Genomic DNA, 21,290 nt, shown 5'->3' on the forward strand with positions numbered 1-21,290 from the left:
AATCGAGTATGTCTTATGTTGTGCTTCATATAGGAAAAAACTTAAGATGTAATATGGGCAGCCAGTACAATGTGTTGAAAATAGAGGTGTAGTAGTCTCAAGACTTTATGGCCACCCTAAAGTGACCTTGCTCGTAGGTCAGAGCGGCCAAAAAGTTTCAGAGTCCAGAGCGGCCAATAAGGTCAGACTACTGCCCCTGAACATTTTTTTTTTCCTTTTGCATAATTTCACGATTGCCGCAATATATTTTCTAATAAAATGTCCTCGTAGTTAGTAGGTATACCATTTTTGTAACGTATATTATTATGTTATTAAGTTTTAACTAGCCGTGCCGGTTTGTTTTGTTAGTATACAAAACTTCTCAGGTATCCGAATTCGCATCTCCTGGATGCGAGGCATATACTCTACACACACGTCAGCTGCCCAATTGCGGTTTGGATGCGGTTGAATCAAGAATCTACCTACACTAAGACTGCATAACAACACGTTTTGATGCACTGAAACTGCATCGAAAACGCAATTTTCAGTTCTGATGCAGTCCGTGATTGTAGACACTTATCTGTACAAAGGTAATAAATAAGTTAAGAAAAAACGTGGCATTTAAAGAATTTGTATTGATAAGAATTGAAAAAGCCATATGAATCACGATATATTAAAATCGCACTCAAACATTTTTATTGAAAAAAAAAACGCTGATAATATCTAATTCACACGGTGTCCGGAACAAAACGAAAACACGTGCAAGTATAAATAAATAACTATCGGAGTACACGCGCCAGTCGTAAAAACAACAACATTAATTTAACTGCGCGGGCGCAACTTTATCGTTTTGTTACCAACGCGCGAAGTTGTATATGTTTCAGGCAGGAAGAGCGCGAGCTCGCATTCCTTTTGTTGATCGTCCCATCTCTTTCCTTGTCTATATTAAAGACTATTAATTATCTATGAGTCCAGCACCAGCTAAAGTACGCCACCTTTATCTGAAGTGGCAATTCACATACACTACATTTTTTTATTTTTTCTGCTTTTTTAAACCTCTCCTGTATGGAGGCACATCCAAAACAACCATCCAAAACAATAATAAAAAATTCGTTGTTTCTTTGTTGTGTATTTTAGGCTCACCACTGCACCAATCTTTATAAAATTAACCTAGTATATTAATTGTAGCAAGTATAGCTCAGTATCCATTGTTCTGTTCTGAAGTAATAGGGTTTAATAAAACAACCAAACTCCTAAGAGGTAAGCCGGATACCATCGTAGACTGCATCATCACTTAACATCAGGCGTTATTTCTGTCAGGAGTTCACTTGTAGAGGAGTAAAAAAACACTCTTACATAATATATAATTTACTAATGCCTCTTTATAATAGCAAAGTAATATATAGGAATGTAAACTATCGTGAGTGTAATACAAACTTCATGCACCCGACAACTTTGGAATACGTCCGGGATCCTTAGTCGTAAAGTCCACGTGTTAACGTCGGGCATACGCCAACCAAGACACGCGTGAGTAATGCCGAGTTATTGTTGGAGCATGTTTCTAACGATAGTATTTACGTAACACAAATAGAATACTAGCAAAATGATGTCGCTAACCTTCACACGGTACCTTGGAACCATTTTGCGAGCGTTGACAGTAATTGACAGCCGATAATAATCGTGCCGTGCAATACTTTCAAGTGGAATGTACACTGTCTGAAAATGTTTGCGAACCAATCGCTTCGAGGAAAAACTAATAGGTTCTCGTATACGAAGTAAATCGTTTGCTAAGGGCACCATAAGATGGCTCAGAGTCACTCAGCGATGGAAAGTGGTATGTTTAGAATGTTCGTTATCGAAATAGAAAAGGAACCAGACCAGACCAGAGAAAATTCCGAAATTATAAATTCCCAAATTACCCCTGGGAATCGAACCCAAGGCCTCTTACTTAAATTCATAGCGCTCACCGCTGCGCCAGGGAGGTCGTTCTCGATAGGACAGTTTAGAATCAATGATTTCTGAGTTTTCTCTGGTCTAGTTGGCTTCGGTCGGGGCTAGTTGCCTCCCTAGTGCCACGCAATCTTACTCAGAAGAATCATGACCTATCACCGGGTGATATTGCAGTCAAGGGATCCTGATATTGGATTAAAAATAACGTCACACGTTTCATTGGTTTGCTACACTTGACCTAGAGCGTAAAAGTAGTTCCGAGCAAATCTGCACGGTTAAATCATGTGTAAATAGAGCGATTGCGGAAATAGGTAGAACACTAACCTACGCATTAATTTCTGTCCGTAACCTTGTGACTGTTGACAATCGTAGCTGACAGTAATTTGCTACTGTAACGTTTCCACCAAGAATTAATCACGTTTCGATGGCACAAACAAAGCAAATATCAAATAACTGTAGTGCATTGAAATGTGGTCATGAGATCAAAATGATTGGGTAGAAACTCGACTATCCACCTATCTTAAAAGTATTAACATTAGAAGAATAAGATTATCACTATACTATGTACTTATAGAAAGCAGATAATATATACTATTGTGCCCTTGAAATGTATTATCGGGTCAGATCGAAAGTTGTTGCAAATGACATGTAACAGATTGCTTATGTATTCATAATAAAATAAGAGTTTAATCTGACTATACGGAGATATTATTTTCATATAGAAATATAAAACTGGACAAAAAGTAAAAAAAAAGGCTCTTAAAAGTTTCAAGCTCTGATTTAAAAAATATAGCTATAGAAAAAAAAGCGTAGTCGGTGGCCACTGTATTGCGGGGTGACCATGTTAATCCACTATTTGTGTATATATAGTGGAAAATGTTACCACCAACTACACCTATTGTAAATTATAAGATATTTTTTTCTTAAATAAGGGTTTAAAACTTGAAAAGTGAAATTTTTATTACATCGTCTCAGAATATTTCGACTGTGTGTTGCATGTCGCGTGACTGTCGGGCGCGGATTAACGATAAAGTGACAGGCACTCGTCAGATCAGCCGAGGCTAATATGGCGGCGCCTATTGTTCGCATCAGCTGACCGTGTTGTGTATAGATTATCACTCCTTTGTGCCAGTGCTCCATGAAATATTGGTTACATTTATAAACTGTGAAACTCATGATGAAGATGAAATTGATAATAGAATTATTGAAAATAATTGAAAAACTAATCAAAATGACTTAACGATTAAAAAATATTGTTTTTAGTTTTATAATATGTATAAATCATCTAAAAAATTGTTGATTATTATGTATGACGTACTCTAAGATACAGAGTTCAATAAAAATATAAGTCGTAGACCTGGTCTACTTTTATCATTTCCCATTATCATTCCTATTTTCCAAATATAAAATTAAGATTGATGAAGCGATTTTTTTACCCTTAATGGAATGTTATTCCGAAATTTTTTAGTTTAGTGGATATAATGTGAAAAATAGTTCGAATTTTACCGTGGTTTCATAAAACCACACAATACTTTTTTATCATATGCGCTTACGATGTCAAAACATAGGTAAACAATTCTATCATATTACGATAAAAGTGGGTACAAGTACCCACCTTCCACTACCTTGAACCGATAAGCTAAAATGTATCATATTCATCATATGTATATATATTCTGACACATAATAATATTTATCTTTATATATATATTTCTTGTGTGCGTGTGTATGTCACTAAACTCCTCCTAAACGGGTGGACCGATTTGAATGAATTTTTTGGTATGCGTTTGGGTGGCACCCTGGATGGTTTAGATTAACAAATCAGCCCGACAGATGGCGCTGGGGTCCGCTAGTATATATAAATATATATATACTAAGTGGTGTGCATATAGGGTATGCACAGGGTATGCAGATGATATAAAATGGAGGAAATCTCCAGTACGAGTTATAAAAAACTTAAGGATAGGCTTTTTAAGAGTTATAAAAAGCCCACCCATAATTATTTATAACTCGTACAGGAGATTTTCTTCATTTTATATCATCTGCATACCCTGTGCATACCCTCTATGCACGCTACTTTTAATATACTCTACATATATATATATATATATATATATATATTTATTTGTGACCTTTCGTTTTATTTAATGTTTATAAAAACACTTTTGAAAGACATGCTTTAGTGTGGCTCAAAAAGTTTAAGGCAGTTTTTTGTTTTAACACTTTACTTTGTTTCAGGTACGTAACTACCCATTCTGCAGTAACTTTTCAGTAAGTGGTAATTAGCAGATCTTTTGATATAACTTACTGTGTGCTATTCAAAATTCGTTTATCATTAAGCTTCAGGAATTTTATAATATTTCATTGGAAATTCAATGATCAAAATTTAAATTAATGTTTTACTTAACAAGTTTGGTTCTTGTTTATTCACGTAGCGGAATGAGACTTTTTCCTTCACCGTTAATGCAAGCGATGCACAAAGCTCTATAGTCAGTGAGGATCGAATTCGCTTCCGAATGGAATGAGTGTCTTGGCAATCATTCTTATAGGTCAAAAGGTCAATGGAAATATGAGGCACTAGCCTGTGTAGCTGTGATCAATCTTTGACGAGACTACCAAGCACTGTGTTTCGTTACCATAAACTTAATTACAATCTAAATATCTTGCACCACGAAATTATCGATGTTAGACAGTTTTATATGCAATAGCAACACAGCTTCAAACTGTCATGCACGTCGTTCTCGTCGGAAGTTGGAGCTGTGCGACTCAAAAGTGACACCAGCTGTCATTTGTTAATTCAAAATTACCTACCGTTGCAACGAATGCGTCGCGTCGCATATTCTAGCTAAAGTCCCTGTATCTGATCAAGATCAGCGAGTGCAAGCAGCAGTCCAAGGTACGTACGTGCATTGTATTGTTGTTGCCTATTTGAATCGATTAATCGTCATCGTATTCAAAATTAGAGGTCTGAATTCCACGCAGCAGTCACTGCACGGGCCACCAGGTGCGTGTTGCTACACACTGCCTACCCAAATTATTTTATATAACTCGTATTGGAGGGGAATTTTTCCATTTTATGCCATGTACTTGCTTCATGCATACCCTGGTGGAAGACCCTGTGCACGCCACTGCTACCAAGACGATGAGGCACGCATTTCACTTGGCGAGCGATGTACGTCATCATTGTCATCATCATTTCAACCAATGGACGTCCACTGCTGGATATAGCTCTTTTGTAGGGAATTCCATAATCCACGGTCCTGGGCCGCTTGCCTCCAGCGGCTCCCAGCGACTCGCCTGATGTCATCTGTCCACCGCGTTGGGGGCCGACCTACGCTGCGTTTACCGTTGCGGGATCGCCATTCCATTAGTACGTAGCATGGAGATAATTCTACGAAGACTTAGCGGTGCTCGCGACACATCACATGTGTTTAATTTATGCTATATCTACTTAGTATATAAGGAAACAAGTGTGCGCGCCACGTTTCCACTGTACTTGATGTAGGCTTATCAGTGCCATGTGGCGTCGCCACGTCTCCGCAGTAAGGCATCACGTCAAGTGACGCGGCACCACCCGGTACACAAGTCGTGTTCAAACAAGTTTGGCATAATTTCTTTTTTATGAATATACAGCCAGCCAATAAGCAGGTGGGCCGCCTAATGTTAGGTAATCAGTATCCGTCCTTTAGCATCTACAGCATGAGCGGAACGCAAAGGTATATAATGATAATATAAGCAAACGCAAAGGTATATATCTGCCGGAACCGGTGGTAGAGTCGCTACAAACAGAATGACTTGACGTTTCAAAAGTGCTTATTAATTAGGCCTACTTGAAATAAATGAATTTTGAAATTTGAATTTGAATAATAATAATTTATCCACAAGAATGTAGGTACATAGAGTTTTTATAATATTAAATAGAATCCAGTCATTGTACCAGTTGTATATTATACACAATTCATTTCACAATATCAAAAATGTTACATTAATGAAATTAAATTAAGGAAGTACTTAACAGTTTATTATAATTCAATAGATTCGTAATGTAATAGGTAATTTCCTGTGTTGTGTTTACATTGGTCTAAGAAAAAAATGGTCGGCCCTATCGCCCCCGAAGTGCGATGACCCAAAAATTCAATCACTCGAACGAAACCGAAAGACTCAGTAAATATCGATTCTTTTGAGACCAGTCTCAAGCCGTTGAGCCGTCTAAATATTTCATCGTGTCCGCTATGTTCGGTAGACTTGCGTCCGCGCCACGTTTACACCTCTATATAAACTTCGCCAAGACATTTGCAACGAGCATCGTATACATAGATATTTTGCAATGCTATTAATATTAAACGTATTTATAAACATTATCCTCAGTACGAGTTCGCAAATCCGACAATCTGTTGATTGGATTAACAAGATTAGTATTAGTATACTCAGTGGCGTGCATAGATGGTATGCACAGAGTATACATATGATATAAAATTAAGAAAATCTCCAGTACGAGTTATAAACAACTTAATGATACGCATTTTAAGAATTATAAAAAGCCTACCCTTAAGTATTGCATACCCTCTTTGCACGCCACTGAGTATACCTACTAATAATATTCAACTGTGGTATCGAAATGCGGTAGCAGTTTGATACCACAACGTCGAAGTACGCAACATTTATGCTTTTGACTAAGTTGGATAAAATGATAAGGAGGTTTTCTTAAAAATTTATCATTCAAAAAGTACCCCCATAAATCTAAATCCAGCCCCTTATAAAAATATACAAATTGAAATAAGGAGTTATATTTTAATGTTCATTTTATTCAGATCAGCCGCCAAATCCTACAAGCGGGAACTCAAAAAGTCTCGCTTCAGCCGCACCAGCGTGCTCCAACCTAGACCTCATCATTGCTTTCTAACGGGCATGATTGTCGTCAAACGCTGGTCTATCGTTAATAAAAAAAAAAAAAGATATTGTAACTAGTATCTAAAATTACGATAACTATCGAATTAGCAACGATTCGTACTAAGGGTGCAAATTGCCCGTGCGCAGCCGTTGACCCCGTTTCCGTTCATCTTATGATCATATTAAACTCCTTCAATTTCTAATTTTGTAATATGGATGTGCATTTACCAAAAAAAAAAAAAATTGCGGTGATAGCCATGAGGTTAGGACTTGGGGGGAGGGGGGGAAGTTCGAATCCCAGCACTTCTAAATTTTCTGAGTTATGTGCGTTTTAAACAATTAAAAAACACTTGCTTCACGGTGAAGGAACGTTTTACTTGGCGCCGACTTAAAAATGTTATAGAAAAGTTTATTTCTTGCTTTTTAGTTAAACAAAGTTATTTTTGGCAAAAAAAGGCTTTTACGTTATACATCATCATCATCAACCCATTACCAGCCAACTACAGGGCACGGGTCTCCTCCCACAATAAGAAGGGGTTAAGGCCGTAGTCCACGACGCTGGCCCAGTGCGGATTGGTGGACTCCACACACCTTTGAGAAGATTATGCAGAACTCTCAGGCATGCAGGATTCCTCACAAGTGTTATTTTAAGTGCTTAAAACGCACATAACTCAGAAAAGTTACAGGCGCGCATTTATTCATGAAAAGCAACAATATTACAATAAACATATTACATACTTCTATAAAAAATAATATATGACAAGGAGGAAAGTTATTATACTTGTTTTATATAATCTCTAGATAAAAATGCCAAACAAGCATGTGCTATTATAACATTAACCCACATTTGAGCTTCTGTTTACCATTGATAAGCTAGACAACTATATCATATGTAACATGATATACAAACATGGTAAATGTGGTATTTGTAAACGTAAACATTACGCGCGTGCATTGAAATAACGCTGTTGTTCAAACTAAAATAATGTTTTCCTATCGGAGTGAAAACTCGTTGATGCAATGACCACAGATATTAAATGTATAACGATTTCCCTTTTGACAACTACCCTGGTGCAGTGGTGACAGCTGTAGTAAGAAGCTGGAGGTACCGGGTTCGGAGCAGGGTAAGGCTTAGTGATCTGAAACGTGGTCGCTTATTCTAGGCTTCATCAGAGCCACTTAGCGGGCTATGGAGATGTGTTGGATTTCTGCAGTGTGGTGACTTCCGATCAAAATACAGTTGTAATCACCCAGGGGTTTGTTGTGTTATTGGGTGACTACGGGGCAGCAGCGTCCTCTGTGCAATTACTAACATCTAATGCGATTACCAATGTCTGACAAATGTTGTTAATAAACGCCCAATTAGCTTGGCAATCGAAGTTATCACCATCACCTTACTATAATAGTAGTAATAGTAAACATAAATGTATGAACGCTTCATAATTGCCTGTGATAGGCCTACATTAATAAAGAATTTTTTAATTGGAACTTGAATGTGATGATCAGACAGACCTTTATTCCAGCAATGGAAGATTATAGGCTATTGATGGAATATAATTCCACGCAATAAGCTGCGTGTGTAAAAATAGACGCGCCCACACAAAACTACGAAAAAATAACTTTTTCATTCATTACCTCAGCTGGCAACCGTGTCATAGAGTGAAAAGATATAACGTAATTTACGTAACCAGCCAAAAGAAAACTTTGGAAGGCAGAACAATTAGTGCCCAGTCAGTCTTTACATGCCGCTTTCGGGTTCAAAAGCGTTGTTTTGGCTCATTTTTGAGCCGCTTTGTACAAATGAACTCGTTTCGTTGCGAGAGAAGCTTCTGAATTTTCCACCTCTATTGTGCTGTAACTTTATGCACTTTTTAAAATGGCTTAAAAGGGAAACACAATTTTACTAGCTACCTGCACCTTTTGTTTAATTTTATAAGGTTGCTTTTTAAACAATTACAAGATTGTATCGATATTTTTCAAAATGGCTAAGAATTAGCTAGCTTTATTTTGTAATTTACGTCTTTTATCAAGTTGTGTGAAGTTGTTTTTTGACAAGTAGGTGAAAGAAAAGAGAGAGCAGCATAGGCTATCCCTGGACATTTACCAGGAAAACAATCAGACCCTATGGGATTTGTAAAAGTAGCAGTATTTGTAAAAGCCAGTAAATAATAATTCCAGGTAACTAGTAGTCACGTCTTAGTATTTAGTATTTTCGTATTATGCGAGAATGTTCCATTATATTAGTTTTTTATGTTTGAATCATTTCTTTATTGAGACCATGAGCGCAAATAACCACCAATATTGACTTTGGTACATAAATTTATGGATATTTATGTACCATCACAAAACAAAACCGTCCAAACGTCACGTCTGGCTTCATAGAAGATCAGCGCTGTGTCTTTAACAGGCACAGCAAACATGCTGAGTGAAGACCATTTTGGGATCACACCGTACCTATCATTTGTATTTTTATTCTAGTGTATGACCACCAATATTGACTTTGGTACATAAATATCCATAAATCACAAAACAAAACCGTCCAAACGTCACGTCTGGCTTCATAGAAGATCAGCGCTGTGTCTTTAACAGGCACAGCAAACATGCTGAGTGAAGACCATTTTGGGATCACACCGTACCTATAATTTGTATTTTTATTCTAGTGTATGTATATCTAAATAAAAGTTTTTTCCTTCTTTTCTTGGACGGCCGATTGGCGCAGTTTGCAGCGACCCTGCTTTCTGAGTCCAAGGCCGTGGGTACGATTCCCACAACTGGGAAATTTTTGTGTGATGAGCATGAATGTTTTTCAGTGTCTGGGTGTTTATATGTATATTATAAGTATTTATGTATGTTATAGTCATCTCAGTACCCATAACACAAGCTACGCTTACTTTAGGGCTAGATGGCGATGTGTGCGTTGCCGTAGTATATAAATCATTTATTTACTTATTCTTTCTTTCTTTCTTTCAATAAACAGTGAAATCTATAAGACGTGTACGTAAAGTTAGTCGGTTACACAACTCTAGCCATATGAGGATTCTTTGGTAAAGCAAAATGCAAAACCAAAACTTGAAGGGAAACACTTTTTTTGTGCTCATAGCACTCATCATCAACAAAACATTACACACGACTTGCAAATATCATTTGTGTAATGATTACTTATTTTAAAACTAAAATAGTTTTTATGCATGTATTATTTTTTTGTATATAGTTTAGGTGTAATATTTTAATACACCAAAGCAAAACAATTTTTTTTATAAATACACTTAATTGAAAAAGTTCTTTTTAAAAGTTTTTTTATTCAAAAATACACAATTTTAAAATATGTATAGAACTATACCCAAATTTAATGCCACAGAACTCCTAAATAAACGAGTCCTACGGGATGCTTTAAAAACAAAAAACAAACGAGTACGAAGTCGCGTGCGAAAGCTAGAAGAAAATAAATAAGATAAAACACGTACGAAAGTGTTGGTAAAAGCTGATATATTAGTCATCGCTTTCACTCGTGTGTTTTTCACGATACGCTAAAGTTTGGGGAAGTGGGAAACTCGATATCTCGAAACCGACTCATTCCAGTCTCGTTTCTCAAAATTATTTCGCGTCTGTATCCCCATTCCATCGTCGATACAAAGTTAGGGCACCGGATGACACATTGCAAATAACTTTGTCTCTATATCGTGAGAATGAATAAAGTTTTAGAGTATTTCCGGATACCATGTCTACTGGCACAAGAGCAATGAGCTTTATGTATAATTTTATTTCATTACTTGATTTCGTTTATGCAAAATCTATGTTTACGCAAAGAATCACTACGTCGTTGTCCTTTATTTCCCTACTGCGTGAACATATATGGACCAACAAAGCCACAATTTCCACTTTTATAATTATTGCTAGAGGCTTAACAATAATAATTTATTTGAAAATAGTCTTTCAGAAACACCTCGGTTTTAAAAATCTCTTTGCCAAATTTCGTCAATATTAGTTCAGCGGTTGGGCTTTAAATTGGTAAAAAATAAACAACGGACGAGTAAAAGCAATAATATATATTTATATACTTCTTCCTGGTGCAGTTTATTGTTATAGGTTTACAGGTTATGCCTATATTGTGTCCGTTAATATACTGAGTAGGTATTCCAAAATTAGGTTAAAAAATGTAAATGTAATATATTTGTACGTATATATTATATTTTTATAGCCAAATACTATATATGTATGTATGTAGACATTATTTTGGCTGTTTTAAACTTATTCTTTATGTTATACTATCTGTTTTATACTGATATTTCCTCCCAAGTGTACGTAAAAACACAAAAATAGTAATATTTAAATTTAATTGCTGATTGCAAAATTAAAAAAATTGCAACTGGCATACGAGATACGCTGAAAAATAATTTTAAAGTTACCTGTAACGCCATTTTGGTTTAGTTTCGATAGATATGTATAAAAAATTGGGTATAAATTAAAAAAATATATATACTTGTATAGGGGCGATCTCTGATTATTTTGCCTTTCTTTAATTTTGTTTATCTTTTCTTTACCCTATTTTAAAAATTGCAAAAAAAAATTGGTTGCCTGTAAAGTCGGTATACGGGCGAAAGTTTTACGTGACAACGACTTTGAGTGGTAAAATAATTTTAATGTGAATATTCATTCGTATAGTAGGAAGAAGGATGAAATAATAGTAACAATTTAAAACATTTATTTATACAAAGAATTATATTTAAAACATTAATTTATACAAAGAATCTCGCACTGAATTTCATATTAACAAAATTTTATTTTTACCTTTACACATACATACGTATTTATATACAAATATACATACAATAACTTGCAATACATTTGCGTACAATGAAACAGCGTTTACTACAAAGGGACGCGTGCCTTTCACTTTTTATGTCTGTCTCTCTCGCTCTTAGGCGGGCTAACCATGCCCGAGTGGAAGGGACGCGTGCCTCTCACTCGCTCTCATTGTGAGCGCATAAAGTGAGCGGAGCGTAACGCAGTTTCTTGAAGTGTCACCCGGCAAACCAATTTATAAGACGTTGTCACGTCAAAGCAGTGGAAATAGAAAAGTGCACGGAACAGCCACGTATCATTTTAGGTCGTGCTTTAGTTTGAAACGTTGCTATATAAAATCCGGCAATGTCACGATCTCAACTCAGAATTTAAAGGTATCCACATTTTAGATCCTCGCAATGCCTATTATAATGACGGAGCAAATCGCTTCGTGCATGTCCGTAAAATGTCAAGTAACGGTGCAGAACTCACCTTTACAGCCTTTTACTTCCATTGAACCAAAACGTAGAGCTGTTATTATAAAAAAAAAATGTTATTAAAAAAAAAAAAAAACAGATGTTGCTAAAAAAAAGAGTCTGTTGCCTCAATATGTCAATTGTTTCTTATAAACCTATATTTAAATATAATAGAAAGAAATAACGAAACTCTAGTAACTACTTATTTAAAACAACAGCGCTTTGTCATTAATTGCCATTAAGCGACTATAGAACTAAGTTTTTGTGTTCATAATTAAATCCTCGGATACTTCCCGAAGACATATCTTGAATAACGGAACAAAGCTCTAGCACAAGTGTTGAATCCTTGTATCAATCAATGATTTCAGAAGAATTTCAATGATTCAAAAGAGGATAATGCTTTTCAACTCAGGAATCGAAATCATTGATTTGCTAAACATGTAAAGACGCTCCACGTAACTTAAGTCTGTTAACTTTAATCCCAATTTAAACCAAATAGTGATAGAATTTAATCTATTAAAATGATGAGACACGTCTCAAATTTCCGGGATGAATGCCATACCCACCTACGGGCTTCAGTTGACTTAACTAGATTTGCTACTAGATTGAAGATACAGATTACAAATGAAGGGTTTAATTCGCACGGATTTGCATTTAGATGATGTACGAGCATACGAGAACACTTGACGACGCGACGCGACGTACAGTCGATGTAATTGTAGTTTTGTGACTTTGTTACTGCCTGTCTGTAATAAACTGTGATGAAGTAAACCTATCGCCTTTAAATAACTAGAACATTGATGTAATACAATTTGTTTTATAGCGTATCCTATCTAATTAAGGCAAAAGCGAATCCTTAATTTATCAAGATTCATAGTTTTGACTAATGGTTTTGATCTGTTTGCTTGCTGTTTTTAGATGTGCAAATCATTTGTTTGGAATTGTCTAAATCGATAACAGGATACGCGTATGAGCTTCGAATTCCACATTCAATTTACGTCCGGCAGTTTGTTGGTTTAGCCATCATCCCGGTTAATATATCTATATATATATACATATATATATAGTTATTCCACTTCCACTTCTCACAAGTTCGCCCTTGACTTCAGTCTCACCTGGTGGTAAGTGATAAAGCAGTCTAAGATAGTAGCCGGATAACCTGTTAGGGAGAATGGTAGGCATACCCCTAATCGGTTTCCACACGACATCGCACCGGAACACTAAATCGCTTAGCGGCACGGCAAAAAAACCTTAACTGAATTGTCTCTTCCTTAAGAACGCGACCATTGTATGGTAAACAAGAGAAGATGCTTCATTTTTATCACGGGAAGTAGCTCCACAAAGGCAAACAGAGTGTTGTTTGCGAAGACAACACTCGAGCAACTATCATACAAATTACCATTTTCAGCTGAATATGCGCTATAGAATAAATTTTAGACCGCCATACTTTATTAACTAGTGACGTCAGCATACCGTCTGCGAAAGGTGCAGAAGTCATTTAAAGATAATATATATTTACTACTAGCTGTTGCCCGCTACTTCGTCTGCGTTTGATTTTGTTTTTTGACGTGGCATTCAATTTAGTTGTAGTTCTAAAAAAAATTAAAGTATTCAGTATCGCTAAGCCTTAAATGAGGGGTTTGCTGTTGGCCTCTGAGGAGTTCTGTCCTCTATCTCCAACCACATTCATCAGACCTACACAAATTTTGGGCAAAATTAAACACATAATAACCTCTATAGTAATAATACATTTACATGTTTTCGGCAAGTATGAAGTGCAGTGAAAAGTGAATGTGTCAATTGTTTATGGCAACGATAATATTTATCAAAAAAATAAAATCAAAATTTTATTTTGAAAAATGCAACCATTCCATCAGTATTTTCTTACGACGTTGTCACGTTCAACTATCGTCAGTAAGCCGACTTTACAGACAACCAGTTTTTTTTTAATTTATTTTGTCCACTACAAGTTAGTCTTTGACTGCAATAGCTTGATGGTAAGACGCTAAGATGGTAGCGGGCTAACCTGTTAGGGAGTATGGTAGTCACACCCCTAATCAGTTTCTAAACGACATCGCACCGGAAAACTAAATCGCTTAGCGGCAAATCTTTGTTGGTAGGGTGGTAACTCCCCACGGCCGAAGCCTCCCACTAGACCAGACCAGAAAAAAATCAGAAATTGTATATTCCTATATTTCCCTTGCCGGAAATCGAATCCAGCATCTCATTATTTATTAAAGACCACGTTATAATACTGGTTTAAGCGATGGTAGTAAGACGATTGATATTTAGTTGAGAAAAAATAACTTTATTTACACCAATAGAGTAGTACCAATGGTGTAAAGTTTACACCATAAAACCTATGCTTACTTTTATACGGCTCAGGTCGAAAACGAACCAATAATAATATTTTACGATATTAGTTTCCGGTAAGTTATATCAGAAACTATATAGTTGTTTATCTTTTTGGAAAATATTAAATATAAGATGTGAATTATTACGAATAATATAAAGCAAATTGTAACTATGCAAGCAATTCTATATTTATGAATCTTCTAGTGACGTCACAACATGTAATATGGCGTAACGCAGGTAGCAGGTTGGCAACCGCTAATATAAGTAATGTAAAATAAAGCTTCACTGCTTTATTTTACATTACTAGCAGCAGCAGTCTATTGCGATTTTTATATAATTCGCTTTACCGTTCTGGCTTACGGGATTCTAAATTAAATATTAAAGAAGCTGTTTTTGTCGGAATAATAATTTCTAACGCAAAACAGACTAACGCCTTTATAAACAACTTAAGAAAGAAAACACATAATAAATTGTTTATTATCTCGCAAAAAGAATTGTTTATTAAAAATAAACGGAGCCTAAATGTTTGCAAAGAGAACACTTATGAATTACCCGTAAGCGCTCAACTTAATTCCGGGAAGGTTGTTTCATTATAAATTTATGTATTCGGTGTTTACATTAGTATATTACTCGTCCGCTTAAATGGATTACAAGGAATCCCATTTCTTGATACGATGTGTTGAGAAAAGTATGTTCAAAATTCAACATGGAAATTGACTTTGTCATTGACTTTTGATTAGTTTAGACGACCTCTCTGGCGCAACGGTGAGCGCTGTGAATTTAAGTAGGAGGTCCCAGGTTCTATTTCCGGCAGGGTCAATCTGGGAATTTATAATTTCTGAATTTTCTCTGGTCTGGTCTGGTGGGAGGATTTGGCCGAGGCTAGTTACCACCCTACCGACAAAAACATGCCGCTAAGCGATTTAGTGTTCCAGTGCGCAACCGTACCGTACCGTAGAAACCGATTAGGGGTACGACTACTATACTCCCCAACTGGTTTGTCCGCTACCATCTTAGACTGCATCATAACTTACAACCAGGTGAGATTGCAGTCAAGGGCTAACTTGTAAAATAAAAAAATAAAAAGTATTACATTTAAATGTACCTACAACATTGTGATATTTTAACAAAAATAATTATTATAAATTAAAAATGGCTGATGAAATAAAAAAGTATTTTTTTAAATAAGTACAAAACTATTTAGTCTCAAATAAAACTAAATTTTAAGTTGGTTATGATTTAATACGCGCTTATTTAACGGGCCATTTTCGAAGTGCTTATCGGGAATCTTGTTTCATTAATAATAATAACTTATCAGAGGCCAACGTTATTTATTTTATGTTAACATTTTTTTAGTAATAATATTTCCGTACTTATTTTAGAAATGACTTTTTTGTTTACTCTGGCTTTCTCATTTTATTTAGACGATAGATTAATATTTTGCAATTGTAAATAAATCTTCATTTTCGAATCGCCTATTGGTAACCTTTGATTTAAAGTCGGGATGACGTTAGAAATCGTGTTAACTAGTGAAGTTGAAACACAAGTAAAAATCGCACTGCAATAACAATACCCCTACTATTTTTATATCACCTTTTGACGACTTCGTATTTTTTTTTAAATTTTATTACAGCGCCTCATAACAATCTCACCCAGTGGCAGTGATGATCTTAGACTTAAGATAATAGCGGGCTCACCTACCCTTAGTAAAAAATTAAAAAATAAAAAATCGCTTAGCGGCACATCTTATTCGGAAGCCTTCCACCAGACCAGTCCAGTAAAAATTCAGAAATTATAAATTCCATCATAATCATAGAGACACGTGTATTGGGCCCGTACTGGGTCCCAATACACGTGTCTCCTCACTCAATGAGAAGGGGCTAAGGCCGTAGTCAACCAAGCTGGCCTAGTGCGGATTTTATTATCATTAAAATACTTATTACCCGTTTAAATAGGATTTAAATCACAATTTCTTGAGTAAAATCTCTAATTAAAATAATAGCAGCATTTGTAACTTCTTCTTCAGTCAACAGTTATCTGCTAGTTAAAATTCAGTCATGGTTGGTGAAACAGTTCAGGATATTTTTGTTGTTATAAGTACCTTTTAAGGAAGAATAAAAATACATTTTCGTAATAAATATAGGAACAATTTTTGGCCTTCTTCCTAAAAAGCGATCTCTAGCAGGCAAACTACCAAAAAAGTAAGGACATGATGTTAAATAGAAGAGTTAAGGTGTACACGAAATATAATATTGCAAAAAATTGATATCACAAACAGGCATTTCAATTTATTTATATGTCTGTATGTATCGAACATGTGCTGGCATGCATGGCTGGTGTAAATTTTTGGAATCCTATCCTACTGCGTATTGCATATGCATGAGCTTCTAACTTCAATTTTTTTTTATTATGCGTTCAACTACGCCGCCCGCATTATGTGAAAGGAATTACTTTTTATGCCTTTCCAAACTCGTTATTGAAAGCAGAATGTGGAAATCCCTGGAGTCGTTCGAAGCAATAATTGGAAATGAAAAATTGACGAGCGTGACTTTCCAAGGTAATTCGGAAATTGAATTCATTTTACATATGCATACCAAATTGAATTCTTTGTTACGATATAAACTTTGTTAACAGACTTAATAAAAAGGGAAGTTTTCAATTCGATTCGTATGAAAGAATCAATAATTTTTACAGAATACTTAGCGCGTACACTTTTTTATACTCTTGATAATTCTTTCGCAGAAACAACATTTTTAATGTGAATATATCTAACTAATTATTTTCTCTGTTGCCTAACCCCTAATAATTTTATGGAAATGTGATTGGAATAATGTTACCTTTCATTATAATTTATCGTTTTGTTATTAATTTATTTTTATTTATATAATCCAACTGCAAATTTGATTGTGGCTCAGAGAAAAGGGACTTCCATACAAAATGCCGACCCCTATGTGAGGGTGTATTTGAGTAAATATCTTTCTTATTGGTTGCCACCATATTAATAGCTTTAAAACACCATACAAATTTCAATCACTATAATCAACAAAAGTATTATTCAATTAAACTTCTATTTCAACTTTCTAGGAGTGCATTCCTGGAATAAACATAAACCGATGTCACTGTATGATCCCCTATCTGTGAAAAGATTTTTTTATTTCAAGCGTGAAATAAAAAAATGCTTGTTTTGTAGTTAATATTTTAAGTAGATATATATTTTTAGAGAGCTTTATGTAGCAAAGCTCGTCCGGGGAAATACTATAACCATACTTATTTCTGCCGCTAAACAGCATTGTTGCAATGCTGTGTTCCGGTTCGAAGGACGTAGTTGCCGGTGTAATTACAGGCAGGTGAGGTTTAACACCTACGCATCGTTCTACGACGTTCTCTTCGCATGCCCTGCGAAATGTTGCTCTGTTTATATGCGATGGTTTTCCAGTTAACATCAGGTGCGCCAATGATTACCATAAGAATTGAAAAAAAAATCCTCCAAGTGTGTGCGAATTGGTTTTCTAATATAACAATTCGAACATAACAATTATTGGGAAGGGACCCGTGCACCCATCGGCTTCTCCCACCAGTGGGTGCAAGGGGAATCCGGATTTATTCGTTTACGATAATTGCTTTGGTAGTGTGGATAAGGTTTTTTGTTTTGATAATGGTCATTTGATAATGACCTGAACGAAGTCGGACTTTTTGTCTCTGCATCTGGCATGCAGAGACAAAAAGTCCGACTTCGTTATATAACAAAGCAACATCGCTAATAAACTTAATTACCTTGGTGAAGAAAGAAATAAAAACAACTCGCTAACTTTGTTAAAATTATATTAGCTGCAGCTTAATTACCCGTCATATTCTTCGCAAATCCCTCCACGCCTCAAGAATTTTAATTAGGTAAGCATTTCCTTTCCACTGGGATATTTCTGAACCCTAGAGAGATATGATATGCTGAGCATCTCAAAAAAGAGTTTTCATAAAAGCACGGAAACGTTCATGTAGTTTTTGCGCTGTAATTTTTATGAGGTTTTATTAACAAGTGATTTTTCCGCGCGGTTTCACCTGGATATTAATAATGATAACGCTCGACTGTTTTACTTTTTACCACAACATTCTTCATGTTCATGTTCTTCTATATTACTTGGTCCAGGTTTGCTTTATCAATAATTATCACAGGTTATCTTTTCACTTTTCAATTTAATCTTAACACTTTTCCCTACCGTCTTTCTAATAGAACCTGTAGCGTAACATAGGAGATGGGTTAAGATACCTTAAAGTTGTGTCAAAATTTTATAAATGTTTGGGATATTATGGATGATCAATTAAATATATATGCGGATAAACAGAAAACTATCCCGCAAAGCTTGAATTACCTTCCATAGTCGGATAATAAAATAAAAAAATATTTGGATGTTGTGTACGGCACAATTCGTTCAAAGGATGAAATATCGACGCCGCCGTTATAATCCAATGAAGAATTATTATCCCAGGATCCCTTGTTTTTAAATGGATTGAGATCGTGCCTGAAATGGAAAAATGCTGCTTATTTCTTCGATCTCGTATCTCAAAGATTTGGCTGGACACATTTTTATACGGACTGCATATCCTGCAACCTCCGCAACTGTTTATTGATGATATATTCTTAGGTGATAACTGTGTACTGCATTACACATTATGCTTCTTTAACACTGAGAAATTTAAAGCCGTCTAATGGTCCAATATTAGACGGCTTCCTATCCTTTTGATTCATGGCCTTGGTTGTTCTGATTGTTTAGATACAACATGATTATTTTAAACTGGCTTTAAATGCGGTGTTTGTTGCAAAATTCATGACACGCATAGTAATAATATTTTAATTGGGTTACGATAAGAGTAGTATTAGGATATGAATACGAAGATTCTCACTTCCCGTGTATTCGTGTAGTGATATCGGTTTATTTCGTTGAAAATTTGATTACATACACATAGAGATTTGAATTATATTGGTTTTCAAGTTAAAATTCAAAGTAAATTGTTCCTCCTGTCTGATTCGAGCCCTAAAACAGAGAGCCTAGTACGAGACTTGCTATTGATAATTCTGTTTCCTCGATTTCGTAACTAGATGGCGCTTTATGGCCATATAAATTCTAGTTAACTTTCAAGAGTTCGATAAGTAAACTTAGGTAGAACGTCTTAAACTCGGCACCCTGTACTTCTGCGATCACACCTTCCAGTGACTACTGCAACTGTACTGTTGCAGTTCATTTACAGTTGCACACAATTCGAACGACAAAAATGGAACTAATCCTCGACTTTCTTTATTTATCGACAACTGACGTTCACTTTGTGATATTAATATCGGCAGTTTCGGAATGTACAACTTTTAAAAGGACATTTTTACTTTGGCACTATAGTTTTGATATTTATTTTAAAAAGCGTTGACGTTCGTGTCGAGTTTTGGACAAAAATAAAATTATAGAGAAACTCGTTTATTAAAATTGATCGCTAAAAAATTTTTCTAGAAAAGCGATTGCAATTTTATATTGTCGTTCCAATTATTTCATGTAATTGGCAGAGGTAACTTTAGTTCTTCTACGGATCTCCTCATTTTTGATTTAATAGCATAGAGATACTCGTAGCATAGCTCTCTCCATCACCGTATCGTAATCTTTTTTGCACTAAACCAACGAGGTAGTTAATGCAAAGTATTTGTTTCCAATAATGTTTTTAGTTCACAAGCCGAAAAACATTTATTTCAATTTCAAAGTCCTCGTATTAAAGCTTACAACTTAAAGTTTCAAAAGATTAGAATAACGACATTGTAACAATAAAATAAAACTTAAAGTTGTTGCAGACAGTCATTTGTTTAGCAATGAACACTTTTGAATGCTATTGGCTGAAGGACTCCATTAGCACTTAAAATTTACTTTTATTGTCCGCCTTTAGAAAATTCTAAGAATTACGTATACGTTTAATAGGATTTTGCGTGGAAGAGGTTTTTACGACGTATAAATCATCATCGAACCCATTGAAGCCCACTGCTGGAAATAGATCTTTTGTATTGAGTTATTTAACTTTCGACCCTGGGCCGCTTGTTTCTAACGACTCTCTTGATTTCGTCTGTCCACCTCGTTGGGGGCCGACCAACGCTGCGTTAACCGTTGCGGGGTCGCCATTCCAGTACCGTGAGACACCAACGTCTCCGAGCTATGTGCCACGTCAATTGTAACTTCAGCTTGACTTCGTTGAGGGGCTGATATCTCGGTAACTTTATAACAACATCTTTAACATACCTAATATCTAGTTTGTTGTCAGATTCTAATTTAAGAAGATTTTTGGGACCTTTTTCTGATTGCTATCGGAACATCTTCTTTTACCGACTAAGTCATCATCATCATAATCATCAAATCAATTGAGAAGGGCTTTAGGCTGTGGCCCACCACGCTGGCCTAGTGCGGATTAGTCGACTCCACACCTTTGAGGACATTATGAAGACCTCTCAGGCATGCAGGTTTCGTCACGATGTTTTCCTTCACCGTTGAAGCAAGTGATATTTAATTACTTACCTTAGAAAAGTTAGAGGTTCGTGCTGGTATTCGAATTCGGCCCCCCGAAAGGTAAGTCGTGCTCCTACCCACGGGGCTATCACCGCATACCGATTATATGCGTTCTATTTAATATTGTAATGATCATTGACAGCCAAATCATATAATTATCCAACAAGAGCCACGAATAAAATAAAATTAATGATAAAAAAATAATATAAATTGCTTTCAACAACAATTCAACAGACTCGTGACATGTCGTGACAGAAATCAGGGCAAACTTTGTACGGCTCACGTAATTAAAAACAAAATAACGATGGAGACACTTGTAGGTACATCAT

General features: G+C 35.7%; 1 protein-coding gene across 2 annotated transcripts in view; it reads left to right on the forward strand.

Annotated features, from left to right (window-relative positions):
* The window catches only part of LOC120632363, a 610,336-nt gene that overhangs the window by 164,370 nt on the left and 424,676 nt on the right, over window positions 1-21,290 (forward strand). Inside the window, exon 1 of one of the 2 annotated variants that reach the window (XM_039902219.1) lies at window positions 1,475-1,506. The exons of the other annotated variant lie outside the window; for it this stretch is intronic. The gene's annotated coding sequence lies outside the window, so the exon portion shown is untranslated. Of the gene's footprint in view, window positions 1-1,474; window positions 1,507-21,290 lie in introns of those variants that run through there. 2 annotated transcript variants of the gene reach the window in all.

The sequence above is a fragment of the Pararge aegeria genome, chromosome 19 (assembly GCF_905163445.1).
Source record: "Pararge aegeria chromosome 19, ilParAegt1.1, whole genome shotgun sequence".
NCBI lineage: Eukaryota > Metazoa > Arthropoda > Insecta > Lepidoptera > Nymphalidae > Pararge > Pararge aegeria.